Raw genomic sequence first — 18,646 nt, 5'->3', positions numbered from 1 at the left:
TGAGTGGCTCCTATCCTCACTCAGTTTATATTTGACAGACTGATATTATGTTCCTTATTTTCATACTAGCCTTTCATACTAGCCTTGGAATATGAGTATTCCAAGGTCCTTAGTGAGTGAGGGTTGTCTGCAAGGTCTTGTTTATTCAGCCTGTATTTGGTGATCTATTTGCCAATGTGTAGGACAGAGCATTTGTTGGTTGAGATTTGGTCCGGAGAGAGACAAAGGCAGCTGAGAATCGGGGCGAGGGAACTCAGATGCCGCCTTCTCTCCAAACAACCCGTCAGGCCTGCTGCGGTTTGCGCCCGGGCGGGGCGGCTGACTGGCCTCGGATTTCTCCTTGCCTTTGAGCGAGGAGGAGGAGGAGGAGGCGGCCGACGAGGCGGGCGGCAGAAGCCGGCCTCGGTCACGTGGTGCCGACGCAGAGGAGCAGCTTCTGTCGCCTGCAATTTTCCGCCGGCTGCTCATCGCCCGGCTTTTTCTGGGGATGCTCCCCAGACGCGGCTTTGTGGTAGCAGAGTCAGGCCGAAGTCGCCGACGTCTTGCGTCGCTTCGCCTTTGCCGCGCGGCTCAGGTGACTCTTCTGCCCGGCGGCGATGTAAGGAAAGCCCGACGCTCACTCCCTCGCTCGCTTCGAGGAACCAGCTTCACCTGCTAGGGCTGATGTAGGAGTTTTTTTAAAAAAGGCCCTCCCCTGCCCGGCTCTAGGAGTTCAAGGGGCGGCCTTTCTTTTGGGAAGGTGAGTCTGGGGTCGGCGGCCGCTTCTGTCCTTCCTTGGGATGGCGGGAGGAAGGGGCTTCCTGAGCACAGAGAGAGGCGAAAAAAATGGGGCTGCTTCGGATGGGATCCGCCTCTGAATTATGGAACTAGGCCATCGAGAGGGTCTGACCGTGTTTTTAAGGCAGACCCTTCCCGGCGACGAAGCTTGCTTTTTTGTGGTGGCCCCGATAATCTTTTGACGAAGGACCAATAAAGGACGAAGCGGTAAAATTCCAGGACTGAGAGCTGGGGCTGGAAGGAGGAAGAGAGCAACGTATTGAACTGAATTGAATTTTTCTAAGCCTTTCTGCTGAACTAAAAAACCTCTTCTCCCTCTTGATTGGGTGATTTTTTGAGTTTTTTAAAAATAATAAGAAGAATAATTTAATATTTATTTAATATCACGTTTGTTTATTTTTCTCAAAAGAGATGCTTTATTTGGGACAAACTCTTAAGTTTGCATCCTCCCACTTTTGCTGCTATGTGAAGGGAATGATTTTTCTAAAATTGCATGCTGATTGATTTGACTGACTGACTGACTGACTTTTTATGGTTTGGGTTTTTTTATTTTTATGTATTTATTTATTATTTAGATTTGTATGCCACCCTTCTCCACAGACTCGATTATAAATTATAATAAGATTATAATTTAAATTAACTGGATTTGGGACGTTATATATTGTTTCATTATGTGTTGTAAGCCACCCTGAGTCTTCGGGGAGGGGTGGCATAAAAGTCCAATTAATAAATAAGAAATAAATAATATGATGCCCAACTCCTGAAGGACTCTGGGCGTAAATGCATATGCCATCTAAACATGAAGGTGGCATCCTTTTTTCCTTCAGAAATTATACTTTCACTCCGATAGCAATGTGTATAGAAGCGATCGACTGTTAAAAACTAATTTAATTCCTCAGTGGAAGCCTATGTTGACTTAATGGAAATATTCATTATTCTAATTAAGGTTAAGTTCTTAGATAGATGGGCATTGCTTTCGATTCCTCCTTAGATAAATGAACATTTAAAAAAGTTTCTTCAATTGGAAGTCTTCTGGATTTGGGGAAGTCTTCTGGAGTCTGCAGAGAGGGGCGGCATACAAATTTAATAAATAATAATAATAAATATTAATAATAATAATCAAATCCCTTCCTTCCCATTCAAATAAATTATATGAAAGTTATATGAATGTGTTGCTGTCGTATGTTTTATTGTGGAGGTAATATTAAATCTATATGCCCTTTCTTTGTACAGTAGATCAGTGATTTTCAACCTTTTTTGAGCCGCAGCACATTTTTTACATTCATGAAACCCTAGGGCACATTGAGTGGGAGGAGGGTGGGGGCTAAAAAAAGTTTGGACAAAAAAATTATCTCTCTCTCTTCCTCCCTTTCACTCTATTTTTCTCCCTCTTTCTCTCTCTTCCTTCCTCCCCCTCTCTGTCCATCCCTCTTTCTTTCTCTCTCCCTTCCTCTCTTTTTTGCTCTCTTTCTATCTCTCCCTCCTTCCCTGCCTCTCTTTCTCTCTCTCTTGCTTTCTTTCTCTCTCTCTCTTGCTTTCTTTCTCTCTTGCTTTCTTTCTCTCTCTCTTTCTCTCTCTTGCTTTCTCTCTCTGTCTTGCTTTCTTTCTCTCTCTGTCTTGCTTTCTTTCTCTGTTTCTCTCTTGCTTTCTTTCTCTCTCTCTCTCTTTCTCTTGCTTTCTTTCTCTCTCTTGCTTTCTCTCTCTCTGTGTCTTGCTTTCTTTCTCTCTCTCTTGCTGAGCTTCGCGGCACACCTGACCATGTCTCGCGGCACACTAGTGTGCCACGGCACACTGGTTGAAAAACACTGCAGTAGATTTCTTTTTAGGTAAATGGTGTTAAGTTTCTTCAACTGGACAATTTAGAGAGTTCTTAAATTTAAAAAAACTCTGGATGATGCTAAAATATGTTCCTTCCATTCAGATTAAAATTGCTATGGAATTATTGTTGCCTTATGTTACATTATAGAGGTAATGTTAATTTTATATGTCCTTTCTTTGAAATCATTTTAATGAATGACACTATGTTATTGGTTATGCAGATGAATCATGGCTATTTATCATTCCCACAAACATGATGATGCTAAATAACTACAAAGAAAAAAAATCCACATCTTTCTGGAGGCTATTTTTTATTTGAAGGATAGTTGAATAATTTTCAAAATTGTGGAGAAAGTTAAAATACTGTACTTGCATATCTAAGTGAATGAACAAAAGCTTTCTAGAACTTTGTTTTTAACTTCAGCTGAGTGGTGCAAATTAATCATAGCCCCCTTTTCAAATTCATCTGGCTTTTTAATTTTAGCTTGGAACAGTTCAGTTTTTTGAAATGGATTTTAGTTATAGGGTATGATATAATAATCATCAGTGGCTAGTATTGAGACAGTGTCAGAAATTTAGATTCTGCTTCTATGAGACACTCGTATAGTAGTGTTGACAAACCATAGATGGCCAGCTAAATCTACCACTCTAATTTAATTTATAAACATACTCTGAACTTCCTAAACACAAATCTAATAAATACATGAAAAAATATACTAATTGTATTGAATTGAAAAATCTGGCCAACTAAATCAAAATTTCAACAAATCTTGTCTAGTTGAACAGTGGAGTAGGGCGTACTTGTATTTAGCACTTAGAAACACTTGGTCTGTGAAGGATCTCATGTGTAGACTAGCTGAAAAAAAATCCTAGAAGGCAATGGCAAGACCATTTCCATATTGTAGCCAGGGGTGGGCTACTGCCCGGACTGGGAGGGAGGGAGATGCAGTGGGGTAGCAAAAATGGAGCTCCATCCCAGAGCATCCAATTTGCACTGAAAGATGATGAAAGAAAATGCAGGGCGTCCTGCATAAACAACGCCCACAGTGTGGTAGTAAAAAGTTTGATGGCCCTTCACTGATTGTAGCCCTCCACCCCCGCAAAAAACCCCACTTTATGAATCTACCTATGTTGTCATCAGGAATAAAATTCAACTCAAGGATTTGATTACCGGTACATTATTGCCTTCCCGTTCTTTGAAGATTTTTCTGAATTCTGATTATTTTATTTATTTATTTATTTATTTATTTTATTTTATTTATCATACAAATATGGTATTGTATTGTAGTATGTTTAACATAATATAAGTATAAAGTAGAGATAGAAAAGATAAAGAGACATTAGGACAGGAACGGTAGGCACTTATGCACTCTTAGAAAAGGGGAGAAGTCTATTGTAGATAATGTAAGGTTGAAGATTTTGGGATTGGGGGAAGAAACAACAGAGTCCGGTAGTGAATTCCAGGCCACTCTATTGCTGAAATTGTATTTTCTGCAGTCTAGTTTGGAGCGATTTACATTTAGTTTGTATCTATTGCATGCTCCTGCGTTGTTGTTGTTAAAGGTGAAGTAGTTGCCAACGGAGTACATTGTGATGTATGATTTTATGAGCAACAGTTAAATCAGTTCGGAGGCGGCGTATTCCTTTCAAATGATGATACCAAAAATGGACTGTATATTCACTAATTAACTCTATGCATACATTTACTTCCTCTGGCTCTGATTTGGCAATTGAAGTCAATAAAGAGAATGTTTAGCATTATATTTGATAAGTTGACTGCAACATTTATATAAAGAATTTGGTTTTGCATGGGTTTTATTGTATCTTGTGAGATTATGAGCATCTCTATTGGGTTGGCAGTATTACACGATCGATATGACATTAATAATCCTGTGGAATAGACAGTCACCTTGTACAAATATGATAGGTCCCACAAAATAATTTATATATGAAAATATTTTTGTACTGCTTTAAAATGAGCACATTATGTCCCATTTATATGCCAGTGTCAAATGAGATAACAATGAGTTTCCTCCCATTTATCTTAATATATCAACTGTGCGTTGGTGCTTTTTGAAAGAGAAAGAGATAGAAACATAGAAACATAGAAGTCTGACGGCAGAAAAAAACCTCATGGTCCATCTAGTCTGCCCTTATACTATTTTCTGTATTTTATCTTAGGATGGATATATGTTTATCCCAGGCATGTTTAAATTCAGTTACTGTGGATTTATCTACCACGTCTGCTGGAAGTTTGTTCCAAGGATCTACTACTCTTTCAGTAAAATGAGATGAATTGAGGAATCTGCCACATATAATATAGATCCTGGACCAGGGAAGAGGAGGGAAAGATAAGGGAAGTGAGCTACTGCTTTATAGATTAGCTTCTTTGTCCTTCGTATGCACAGGAATCTGTTCCCCAAATATTGCTTCTTTTGTTTTTCATAGCAATACCAGTAATGCAATTATATTTCTTGAGCATCATACAATTCTCAATAATAAATTCTTTGAATTTAGTTAACCTGGTTTTCTGGTATCTTCAGTATTGAAGATGTTGATAATATCTTGTCTTCATTCTCACAGTGGATCTACTTCCTATCTATTGTCTTTCTACCCAGACATGAATGGAAGAAAGCTCCATTTTTCAGATGAGAGACCTGCCTCTGAGCACACTTATTTTGGAATGGACCTACACCTGCTTTTAACATTGTTGTTGTCCTCTACCAACAATTTGTAATACATTAAGGCCAATGTTGCAAATACAGAACTAAAGAATTCACATGCCTTCTGTGGAACTAGAGGGTTATTAGAACTAGAAGGAAGTTTAAGCAGATTCTGTGACATTTGTACTCTTAAGAGCAAACAGAATATATTGTAATTTCTAGGGTTCCTAATACTAAAAAGCCCAGGAAGTTTATGGAACTCCCTCAATGTGCTAAAGTTTCTTAGCTCACAGCATTTCAAGGAATTGGATTTAAAAATTGGTTCTGTGACTTTTCTCTGAAAGTGTAATTTGTATGACGGTAAGACATAGAATGGAGTTCCATATAATACACATGTCTTAAAGAACCCACAGTTATTCATTATTGGACTTCTAGACCATTCAGAAGCCGTGATTCTCAGCCATTTTATGATGGCGCAGAAATCAAGCAAGAGCCAAGGATAAATGCACGTAAGAGAGGGGGAGGATGGGAGAAATGTGGAAGATTTTTTTGAGAAATAACTCTTGAAACAATATCCTGTAAAATCTTAACAGGAAAACTGATAAACAAAATAATGTGTTTATGGAAAAAAACCTCCTTATGTTTGGTTCCAAAAAATAGTGCTTTCTATGATAGGAACATGAGAACTGTGGGAGAACTCATTTTTCTTCACTGTTAATATCTTTTTCACTGCTGTGATTAGTTGATGAAATAACATCGATGAGCTATAAGTTGGCATGGAAGGTGCTGTAATACTTGTAGTTTGGAGTTGAAACTCTCATTGTTAAAGGAGACAATCACACCTTGACTTTTAGATATGCTCACAAATACATGCATAGCATTTTTGGTTAATCGTTACAATATTGCTAATGTTTTTTTCTGTTCCAGCAATGGAAAATCCTGAAGTGCTTGTAGGCAGCTGCAGTACTCAGGATGATGAACATTTATACAGTGTAAAACATCATCAATGTGCCAGCTTCTGGAAGATCAGTTAAGAAGAAAACTTAATTTTTTCTTTATGAATCCCTGTGAAAAATTCTGGGCCCGAGGAAGGAAACCGTGGAAGCTGGGCATACAAATTGTGAAAATAGCTATGGTCACTATCCAGGTGAGATACACAGCTGCAGTACAATTATTACTTACACATTTTTAGCTACTGCTATATAAATTCAAGAAATTATAACCAGTTGAGTGACAACCTCTGATTTACTGCTTCTTTAGAGACTTGTGTTTTTAGAACCATCTGTACGGTTGGTATTTGAAACTTTCAGACCTTAATACAGGCAGTCCTCGACTTATAACCATTTGTTTAGTAACTGTCTAAAGTTACAAGGGCTTGGTCATATGATTAGAATTTGGGCGCTTGACAGCCAGCATATACTAATGATGGTTGCAGCATCCTAGAAACATGTGACCTGCATTTGCAATCTTCCCAGTTGGCTTCCAACAAGCAAAGTCAATAGGGAAAGCTGGATTTATTTAGCAACCACATAATTCAATCAATTACTGCAGTGATTCATTTAAAAACCATGCGCCCCCCCCCCCACATATTTAAAAATAAAATCAGGTACAACTCATGTAATAATTGCCTTCCTTAGCAATAGAAATGTTGGTCATAATTGTGATTGTAAATCAAGGACCATCTGTAAGTATTGAAATGACCTGTGTTCTTACACACTGAATATTTTGGAAGAAAATATTTTTGTCAAGTATTTAGTATTGACAAATTTAATAATATTATATGTATCTTCATCATATGTTCTTCATCTGTGTTGCAAAAGAACTCTCATAAGTGTCAGCTAACATAGCTATCTCGTTTAGGAATTATAGAACTTTTAGTCCAAATATTTGATGGATGCTGGATTGGGGTAATGAACAGAATAGGCTATTAGTCAAGTGGAGACAATGAACAATATCAAGATTATAGTTGCAGTTTCATTTCATTATTATATATGTCACTCTTCAGCCTTCTACTAATTAAATGCTCATTGTTCACCAACTATAAGGAAATCTGTGTGTTCAGAATATAGTATGAAAATGTCCAATATGAACTATACTAATATTATATTATGTTTTTATTAGCAAAACAGATCCAAGATCAAAAAGAATAAAATAGTCATGATATTGAACTGGGCTAAATTATAAGTGTAACATAGTTACATAAATATAGGAGGAGTCTTTGACCACTGAATGAAAATAAAAGTTGTAAATCGGAGGGATGGTACCCAGCTCTTTTTTCCTATATGTTCAATTCCTGATTTATTTACCTTTCATACTCTCAGGGTAAAATGAAACTACCTAGAGAATGAGTAGGGAATGGTGGTAGAACTACTGTATTTTCCGGAATATACAGATAAGAGGCACCCTTTTCCTCCCTAAAAGAGGCTGAACATTTGGGTGTGACTTATACTTTGAATGTTACTTTTTCAAAGTTTTTTCCCCCAGCCCTAGCAAGGTGCTGACAATCTTCTCTGCTTCCTATGCCCTCCGAAGAAGGTTTTTTCCAGCCCCAAGTCTTTGCAGGCTTGCTTTCATTCCTACCCCCTCTGAAAAAGGCTTTTTCAGCCCTAACCAGAGGATAAAATAATGTGTTCGAGCTGAACTGACTAAGAACACTAACCAGATGCATACCTGATAGGTAGATTCCCCCCCTCTATTTTACTCCCCTGAAACTAAGGTGCGTCTTATACTCCAGTGTGTCTTATACTCTGAAAGATACGGTAGCTACGAATGCTCCATCAATTAAAAAAATTAATGTACTTGTGGTCAGAATGGACTTTTTGAGTATTTTAGCTGAAGAATTCCCTTTCTATTGATATTTTCAGCTTGTAGTTTTTGGTTTAAGCAATCAAATGGTGGTTACATTTAAAGAAGAAAACACGGTATCCTTTAAGCATCTATTCCTGAAAGGCTATATGGACAGCATGGATGACACCTATGCAGTGTACACGCAAACAGAGGTCTATGACCAGATCTCTTTCGCAATAAACCAGGTAATATTTATCTATCTATCCATCCATCCATCCATCCATCCATCCATCCATCCATCCATCCATCTATCTATCTATCGGCTGTATGTTCCAGCATAAGTCTGGAATGACTCAAGCAATTTTAAACAAACTTGGTACACATATGATTTACCCTCTGGAAACAAATACTGTGGGAGTAAGACACCCTAGTACCCCTTAGTGTGTGTGTGTGTTCCAGCATAACTCTGAAACATCTGGGCCATTAATGAGAGCGAGTGCAGCGTCCTAGAGTGGACATTGTCTATGATTCACTTCTGTCACAGCTTCCTCTAGAAAGCCAGCCATGACATTTGCCCTCCACTGGGCCAATGGGAAAGCACTTGATATTCCCTTCTCTTGACAGAAGGTGGGCCAAAGTGCCATGATTGTAGAAAGGGTGGGAAAGAGGAGTGCGTTGGAGGAGGGAGGGACAGGGCAGGGGTGATGGGCATGGGGGTAGGGGGAAGAAAGGCCCCTCTCAATGACTCCCTGTTAGAGGCAGACGACGCCCCCTGGTGGATTTTGGGCAAAGTGCCAAGATTGTAGAAAGAGCGGAAAGAAGATCACATGGGAAGGGGAGGGCAGGGGTTATAGGCATGGGAGCAGGGGGCAAAAGACCCTTCTCAATGGCTCCCTGTCAGACAAATGCTTTGAGGTCTATAACTACCCGTGTAGCGCTGGGTTTTCAGCTAGTATTTTATAAAATATTGTACACTGAACCTAAACTAAGCTTGAAAAAGCCAAGTCATTATATGTAAACAGAAATGAATGGAAGGAAAATCACATTGGTTTCCTATACCCTAGAGCTTGCATTGGCTCTAATGAGGCAAGAGATGCAGACCTTTTAATTCCATAGTAACCTCATGAGATAAAGGTAACACAGGCAATTGGCCCATAAAAATGAGGTTTTCTATGACTGAATCCATTTCACCGAGTTTTATTTGAAGCTTAGTCTTTGTAATTCTATTCATGAGATCAATAAATCTGAAAAGCAGTATGTTCCATCACAGACATTCTCTTGCGTCTCCAATTAGTTCAGTTTTAATTATCAGGCAGCTCCATTAACTGGTTGTACCTTGTCGCTTAGTTCTTACAGCTGCGTGCTAATTTGGTTGGAAATCACGCCTACGAAAAGAAAGGATCAGAAGAGACGCCCATGGCAATATGTCAGTACTTCTACAAGAGAGGAATTATCAGCCCTGGAAATGACACTTTCGATATTGACCCAGAAATTGAAACTGGTGATATACTGAACTACTCAAATCAGATAGATTGTTTCTGTGTGTGAGAGAGAAGAATGAGAGTGGGGTGGGCAGAGGTCAGAAAGAAAGACAACTTGAGCAAAGTCATAGTGTTTAAAAGCAAACACATAGTAATTTCCAGTATCATTACAATATAATGGGTAGACACTTCAGATGTTTTATTTGTACGGGAAGAAATTCAACTACTGCAGATAGTCCTCACTTAGCAATTGCTTCATTCAGTAACAGTTCAGAGTTACGACAACAGTGAAAAGGTATATTTAAGACCAATCCCTGAACTTGCAGCTATTGCAACATCCATTGTCACCTTCTCAGCTTGTTTCCAACAAGCAGAATCATTGTGGAAAATGGCAGGAAGTCACAAAAGTCACATGCCATTTTGCTTAACAACCTGTCATGGGATGTTTCACTTTATGACTATATCACTTAGTAACTGTGATTAGTAAGTGAGGACTACTTGTACATTAGAGTCTTGTTTAAGTCATGAAACCTGCAGTAGTGGTGCTTCATTTAATTCCTTGCCCCATTTCACTCAAATGATGTCAGCTTCAGTCAGACCTAGTATATTCCATATAGATGTACATTGTTTATATCTATGGAGATTCTCAGTCATCCAGGTTATGGTTGTCCTGAAGGTGCTTTTTCAAGAAGTAACTGGACTTTCTGGTTTTTCTTTGAAGATGTTTTGTTTCTCATCCAATAAGCTTCTTCAACTCTGAGCTGAAGAAGCTTCATGGATGAGAAACAGAACATCTTGAAAGAAAAACCAGAAAGTCCAGGTGCCTCTTGAAAAAGCACCTTTAGGGTGTACGTGGTTTAGTTTCCAAGTGGCCTGATACCCTGCTGATAAAAATGGCTGACTCATAGCCCAGTGTGTTGACTTTATTGTATCTGAAGCAGGTTCTTCATACTGGTAATTATTGAACAGGGTTAAGGGTGCATCTACTTGCAAGATACTGTAGTATAATCAAAATTGAAGCAATTGATGTCCCTCATCCACAAAAGTGTCTTGCCAACTCAACATTGCAAACATCACCAACACTAATTGGTGATTCAGGTTCAGGGTGAACTTTACTATTAGGAAAAGTGAGGCAGTGCCCTCAGACTGTAGACATGTGATAGAAAGCATTAGTAACCTGTTGGATGACATAAATGTTTGCTGTGTGGATTATTTTGCGCTCTTACTTTTGCCCTGAAGTATTGAAGAAAATGTCACCTTACAATGCACTTACAAATCCAGTTAGCTTACCTGCCTGAGCCATTCATGTTTATGTGCTTTAGGCAAATACCGAAATATATTGGCTGACTCTACTGGCCTCTGAAACTTTGTGAATAAATTTGAGTGGACAGTCTTAACTGTTCAACATGAATATTGATTACTGAACATATAGAATTATTGGTAGTGTCTGTTATGAGAATTCAGAAGCATTGTGACTTATTTTTGGAGTTTGGAAATAGTGACATAAATAATAATCTCTTAGCGAACTAATGTAGTAAACATATGTGCACAACATTTCCAAACAATACCAAAAGCTGAATTCTGTAAGGATATCTTAGCTTAAACCTCTTGGGTATGAAAGATATTAAAGGACTGTTGAAAGATTGAGGGTCTTTTCTTGATATATGTATGCAATTACATGAAGCAATGTGTAACATATACAAATAATTACAGTACAAGAACTTTCTGAATTACTGTTTCTTCATTTTATTCAGATGGAAGTAATTCATAACTGCATTGAAACATCATTCTACAGTCATAAGTAGAAGGGCCTGTAACCATAGAAATTAGGGTATTAGGGTACTCATCTGTGGATCAAGTATAAAATTTCCTTTTTGGGTTTATTTTTAACAAGCAGATATTTTCAGGGATTCTTTATCAAATAAGAAGTTCAGTAAATATATGCATTAAATTAATGAAAAAACATAGCTGCTTTTTTCTTGCAAGTATGAAGAAAGATTTTACATCTCGTATTATTTAGATAAGACTACTAGTGACCAGATTGGATTTAATTTCCTTATTACTGATTTTCTGTCTTCCTCATCTTATTAAATATTGAGTATTTTCTATATGCCGTAAAGCATCTGTCTTCCCACAGAGTGTCTTTATGTGGAGCCAATACTACCTCTGGAAAATGGGACACTGAGGAAGACTCCTTTCAATTTCACTTTGGACTTCCAGAGGTGAGGAGAAATAAAAGTTGCTGGCATTCTTGAATATTTTTGGTAATGGTGAAATAAAGCTCCGGTCTCTGTTCTAGACTTGTAACTCTGACACTCACGTTCAAACTGAAGGCCATTAATCTCCAGACCGTTCGACAACATGAACTCCCAGACTGCTATGATTTCACACTAACAGTAAGTACGGAGGTGGAGTCCTTGGAACTTTCTGAGCTTGGTTGTTTATGTACAGATAAACTAGGAAGCAAGTAAAAAAAATTGAACTAATGAAGACTTGTAATTAGTCATTTTCTGAAGGGCAGGTTTGGGATGGGAGAAATGGGCCTAGATTGTGTCAGCTTCTTCTTAAAGTGGACTATTGCAGTATATACATTAGCAACTTAGAAGTAGAGAATAAAGTGAAATGATAACGCTGAAGCTAATCAAGAGGCAGGCACCAATGATTTATTGCTACCAGAGATTTGCCTGCCCACAGCTGCAAATACCCATTTGGTAAATCAGCTATTCTGTGTTTGTGTGTGTGTGTGTGTGTGTGTGTGTGTGTCCTACAATTCACATTAATTCTCGCGGTAACTCACCTACTCTTCTTTTAGTTAAGTTCAAAACATAATTCTGTATAGTATTAGCTTTTTGACAATAATATTAACAATAATATTAATACTTTTATTATGCGTGTAACTATATTGTAATTGTACATTTTAAAATTTGTTTCTATTTATTTTTGGTTGACTGTGGCTGGTGGTCAACTTGAATACTCCTCAGATGGAAAAGTGCAATAAAACCCAAATAGTGATAAGAATAGAAATATTTCTGAAACAATATTAAAAAGATGAAGACATTGGGTCATGTTCTCTTGTTAAGTTTTGTTCGAGGATTATTCAGATATAGTCTTCCTTTATTCTATTTCTCCACCTTATTTTTAAACTGCTTAGATTTGGGGGAGAATGGTACACTGACAGAACTAAACTAACTCCAAGCATTTTCTGTTTTCTACAAAATATGCTTTTTATATGCCATCACTGCTTCAAAGTTATACTTCAAGCTAACTATAAGACTTTATGGCTTTTTTGGGACGAATAGTAGATAGATAAATAGATGGATGGATGGAAGGTAGGTAGATAGATAGATATAGATTTTGATTTTATTACCAAGCATTAGGTATAAACTATTCAGATTCTATCTGAACTAACGAGTGTTTAGAAATAAGAATAATAGCATCTTTTCTATCTCCACAATATCTACAGATACTCTTTGATAACAAAGCTCATAGTGGAAGAATTAAAATAAGCCTAGACAATGATATTGCCATCAAGGAATGTAAAGACTGGCATGTTTCTGGATCAAGTAAGCTTAAAAAACATACTTTTGTTATTACTTATTTAGTGCTTATTAGGTTTTATTGAAGGCCTAGTGATGCATGATGTTAAATATAGTATTTGCTATGATCTGTAGTAACTATATTTTTAAAAGTATGTTTGTCAACTGAGCACGCAATTTGAATATGTGTGTTACATCATTTCACCTATAGTCCTTAAAAGAGTCTCTTTCTATATGGTTAATATTTACATTACTGGCGAAATTCAAAATTTTTCCCTACCAGTTTGGTGGGTGAGGTTTGGTGGGCGTGGCAAGGAAGGATACTGCAAAATCTTCATTCCCACCCCACTCTGGGGCCAGCCAGAGATGGTATTTGCCGGTTCTCCTTATTAGTCAAAATTTCCACTACTGGTTCTCCAGAATCTGTCAGAACCTGCTGAATTTCACTTCTGATTTACAGTATATTAGAAGGGAATTCCCCACAATGGGAAATTTGCCCCAAGTGCAAATAACTATATAACTTGAGGGAGGAGGGGTCCTCTTTAGACTACCAAAAGTGTGAAGCATTCATTCTTTTTGATGGCTTTGAATCCTTTAATTATCCACCTCTCCCTGTATTGAAAAATTAAGTAAGATGGAGGCCTCTTCTCCATTATTAGCACTCTCTCAAGGCAATTTCACGAAGAAAATTTCCCCTCAGAAACAAATGAGTATGTGTTCTATGAGTGTATCAGGTTGACTATTATGCATAGACAAGTAAATCAATCTTTTTTTCCCAGTACAGAAGAATACCCATTATATGATGATCTTTGATGGTTTTGTCATACTGACATGTCTTGCATCACTGATTCTCTGCACACGATCTGTAATTAAAGTAATTTATCTACAAAGGGTAAGCTTATGTTTGTCAGTATCTCTTAATAAATTTAATTGCAGCTTTTCAATAGCAATTTCTCTTTTCTTGCCCTCTCACGTATCCTAGGAATTTGTGACTTTTTCCAACATCACTATAAGAAAGAAGTATCTTTCTCTGATCTAGTGGAATTTGTCAATGGATGGTATATCATGATCATCGTTAGTGACCTTCTTACCATAGTTGGTTCTACATTAAAGATGGAGATACAAGCTAAGGTAAGTGACTTGAATGCTGATTAGATGGCCTGTGTTCCAGTTTTGGAAGTCCCAATTGAAATCTTATTGACCAACCTGAATTTTGTTATTTTTATAGTTCACTTGAGTCTTCAACTGGGGAAAATGGTCACATTGAGAAAACTGCTGCTCCAGAGAAGGCATTTTTCTAGCTGTATATTTTACCTATCCATGGTAATATCATTAGAAATTAGAAATGAGCAGTATCTGTGCATATCATCAAAAGTCTATTAATTTGCTGTGCAATGCATTTGTGCTCTTTGTCCACCAGGAAACAGCCCTGACATTTTTAGCCCATTTCTTTTTAATGGAATAAGGTATACTCACCTCCCAACAACGGTCTCCTAATCTACGTAGCAGAACTTTATGTCTCCCATCTCAGTGTCAAAAGAAAAGAAAATATGGTATCCCCAAGAGTTAAAATGAATATAAAAGGTCCTTTTTTTATGGGCACCCCCCTAAAATTCCGTTAGTGTAATTTATTGAACATCATCTTAATCTTCATATAGAGTCTGACAAGCTATGACATCTGCAGTATCCTGTTAGGAACTTCCACCATGCTTGTGTGGCTTGGAGTGATCCGCTACCTCAGCTTCTTTAAGAAATATAATGTAAGGATCTTCTGGAACACTCATGCTCTTGGTATTCTTTTCTGTTATTAACTGGCAATGCTGAATGTCTTTGGAAAGTCTAATAAGCATCTCTGGGTTTTTCTTGGGCCTTGTTTTTCAGCTGCTTATTTTAACTCTCCGTGCAGCATTGCCCGATGTCATTCGATTTTGCTCCTGTGCGGCTATGATCTATCTGGGTTATTGTTTCTGTGGCTGGATTGTGCTGGGCCCATATCATGCTAAGGTACTGTGAGTTGGATGTTTGTCATCTAGTTTTGTATCTGAAGGGTCTTGCGCAAATGTTAACAAAATGAGCACGCTGCCAAGATATCTGAAAGGCCAGTTTATCACTTTAGTTATGTAACTATACATGATCACCAGAATATGGAGTTGTCACGTATAGGTATATATTCTGCATTATCTGAGGCATTGATGCACATTAATAAAATATTGTAATATCCAGAGATTTTCAAGGGCTGGTATTGAGTAAAACATGTAACATTTATTTGCAGTTTACTGTATTTGACCAGTATTTTTTAAACAACTTGAGCAAAAAATGGAAATAATTTTCTTTTCTTTTGTCTGTTTGTTCCTGAATATTTGTTCTCTTCTAGTTCCATACCTTGAATATGGTTTCTGAATGTCTTTTCTCTTTGATAAATGGAGATGACATGTTTGCTACTTTTGCAAAAATGCAACAGAAAAGATACCTGGTGTGGCTGTTCAGCCGGATCTACCTCTACTCCTTCATTAGCCTCTTTATCTACATGGTCCTGAGTCTCTTCATTGCCTTAATTACAGACACGTATGAAACAGTGAAGGTACATAAACAACACTATAGGATGTTACGTTTAATTTTTGAAATGTGAATTTCCAAAAGTTCTGAAATAGTTTTCTGAATATCAAATGATTTTGTTCATTTCATTAGTCTCTTGTGCAAACAGAGATATTCTACACCTTTGCAAGAATTCAGCATAACATCATGACATCGTCATACAAATGACACAGAGCTCTGATAAGTTCATATTTACTGCAAGTAAGCAAAAAAGTGTCATCATTTATTCAGTCTATGTCAAACTCACAGAGTCATGTTACCGTCATATAATGTATTGCGATGTTTCCCCCCTTTGCGGAACTGGGGTGGGCTTGGCCTGCGCATAATGTATCCAAATCACAGGCCATCTGTTTGATTTATTCCATAGCTGAGTGATAAGTTTTTTGTATTTAATTTTTTTTTGTTAGCATGGTTTATCTGGTTCTAAAGAACTGAGCAAGTTCTTTAGAACAACCAAGACTGAAGTTTAAGGCTATAATCTATTGCTTAATTTTCCAACTCTAATCTGAACTACTATGCTTAATTTCCCTTGGGCAAGAGGACATGTACTATGATAACAGTTGTTTTTCCCTTCCCATTGCCTATAATATGAGGGAATCTCTTCAGAAGATAGTTTGGGTGCTCCAACTTCCTAATGTCCTCTGTAGGCCCTAAAGACAAAAAAAATATGAAAAGCCCTCAAGCACTCTTCTTGCAATACTGACATGAGAAGAACCTAGGAGCAAGACAATATTTTAAGTTAATGTTATGTTTATATTGAATTACAAGGATATTTAATTCAACACAATTCCTATGATTTTTGTTGGTTTTGATGCAAAGTTGTGTCTAATTTATCGTGACCCCATGGACAATATTCCTTCAGGCCTTCCTGTCCTCTACCATCCCCTGAAGTCCATTAAATCTCACGCTGTCTGCTTCAGTGACTCCATCCAGCCACCTCATTCTCTATCATCCCCTTATTCCTTTGCCCTCAATCTCTCCCAGCATTAGGTTCTTCTCCAGTGAGTCCTTCCTTCTCATTAGGTGGCTAAAGTATTTGAGTTTTATCTGCAGCATCTGGCCTTTTAAAGGGCAGTCAGGGTTGATATCTAGGACTGACCGATTTAATCCCCTCGCAGAAGTCTTTTCCAGCACCATATTTCAAAGGCCTTGCTCCCTCTCTATTATTTTATTACTGCCTTAACAGCCGTCCGCATCCTCAGGTAGCTAACGTACGATTTGACAAAGCAGATTTGGCTCTGGTTAGCTTTCATATCGGAAGTTGAAAAAAATCTAGTGCTGTGGGAGGTTGAAAACCCATCCTGGAAGATGGCAGAACCACATCACTTTCTTACCATTCCTGGGCAATAAAACTGAATGGATGTATCCATGTAAATCACAAGGGTCCAGAGAAGAGGGCTTTGCTCTTTGATTTCAGAATTTTCCTCTTCTCTCATATGAAAAAGTATAATTTGGCAGCATCATTTGGAAGACATCTGAATATTTCCTCCAAGGCTACTAGAGTCTGCCTGGAATCCTGAGTCTCAAAGTTGTGTTCCCCTGTCATTTCTACCAGGGTTTCAAGACCAATAAAATGCAGATTACAAGTCCACCCTAATTTCCCAATCTCATGTGGAAACTTGGGGGAAGGTGGATGAGAAATAGGGTTCAAGAACCTCACTTTTCTACTCATTTAATGGCTTCTAACTCACCAAGAGAAACCTGACCTTTCCTATTTTTCCTCACCCCTCTTTAAAAATTGTGTTTTTCATAGCCATATAATATCCACTGGAGTTGTACTACATAACAACTTTTTTTTTTTTAGCATCACCAGCGTGAAGGCTTTCCAGAGACAGAACTTCATTCATTCATAGCCCAGTGCAAAGACCTGCCAAACTCTGGAAGATACAGATTAGAAGAGGAGAGTCCTATAAATATTTTCTGTTGTTGTAAAAGGTTGGTGACTAAAGGCCTGGGTAACAGATGCATCATCTGACAGTTTTGTTTCTTCAATATTTAATTAAGTTGACTGCTGTGAGAATAGAAAGCAGGTTAACAGAACATCAGTCTTGAATCTAGTGAAACTGTAGGCACTTTCTCATTAGCCTAGTGACCCTACACGGTTTTGAAAGCTGCTCTGGATTCCCATGATCCCCCAATGTCATAGATAGATAGATAGATAGATAGATAGATAGATAGATAGATAGATAGATAGATACCAATTTTTCAGAATTGCAAATGGTTAAAAGTGAAAGCAATTACTGATTTATTTTAAACTTTCTGAGGTTTGAGGAATAAAGATACCAGTGAACCTTTAAAATAATGGTGCATAAAATAACTTTGGTGTCAGTTATACTTTTGTAAAGTGAGCAATTGTGATTATCCCCACTAATTCTTTGGGGTTTTTTAACAGTACGGTTTCTAACCTTGCACTTCTTATTCAGGGTGACTTATTTTTATTAAAATTATTTTCCTTAGATCAATAGATCTTGTTTGATTTATAAAATGGGACCATTTTGATTTCTTTATTATATTTTTGAGCAGCTGGATAACATCTCTGTACCTTTTCCCCTTCTTTAGGTCTTAATAAAAACATTGGCAAAAATTGCTGAAAGTAGTTGGAGATTCTGGAGCTGGACAATCATCACAGATTCAGTAAGAAATCATCAAACAGGAAAGAAAGGAATGAAGGGAAAGAGAGACAAAAAAGAGAAAAAAGAAATAGAGGAAGAAAGAAAGAAAGAAAGAAAGAGGAGGGGGAAAAGGAAGAAAACAGAGAGAGAGAGAAGAGGAAGGAAGCACCACAAACTGTGGTTCTAGACATCGTTTCAGAAGACACTTTGAAACAACACAGCAATTTAGGGCTGGAAGACATCTAGGAGGTCATCTAGTCCAACCCCCTGCTGCAGCAGGAAAGCTTACACTGTCTGGATTATTTTGGTGCCTCTAACAGAGAGAACAATTGCCAGAAAGAAGAAGGAGTTTATTTGGACAAGGCTGCCATGCAGAG

The 18,646-nt window shown here is 37.7% G+C and overlaps 1 pseudogene; it reads left to right on the top strand.

The window, feature by feature from the left end:
• The first annotated feature begins 418 nt into the window (after positions 1-418).
• Positions 419-18,358, top strand: LOC139165355 (mucolipin-3-like; annotated as a pseudogene).
• Positions 18,359-18,646: the final 288 nt, after the last annotated feature.

Source organism: Erythrolamprus reginae, chromosome 3, assembly GCF_031021105.1.
Source record: "Erythrolamprus reginae isolate rEryReg1 chromosome 3, rEryReg1.hap1, whole genome shotgun sequence".
NCBI lineage: Eukaryota > Metazoa > Chordata > Lepidosauria > Squamata > Dipsadidae > Erythrolamprus > Erythrolamprus reginae.
This window is presented reverse-complemented; position numbering and strand designations above follow the sequence as displayed.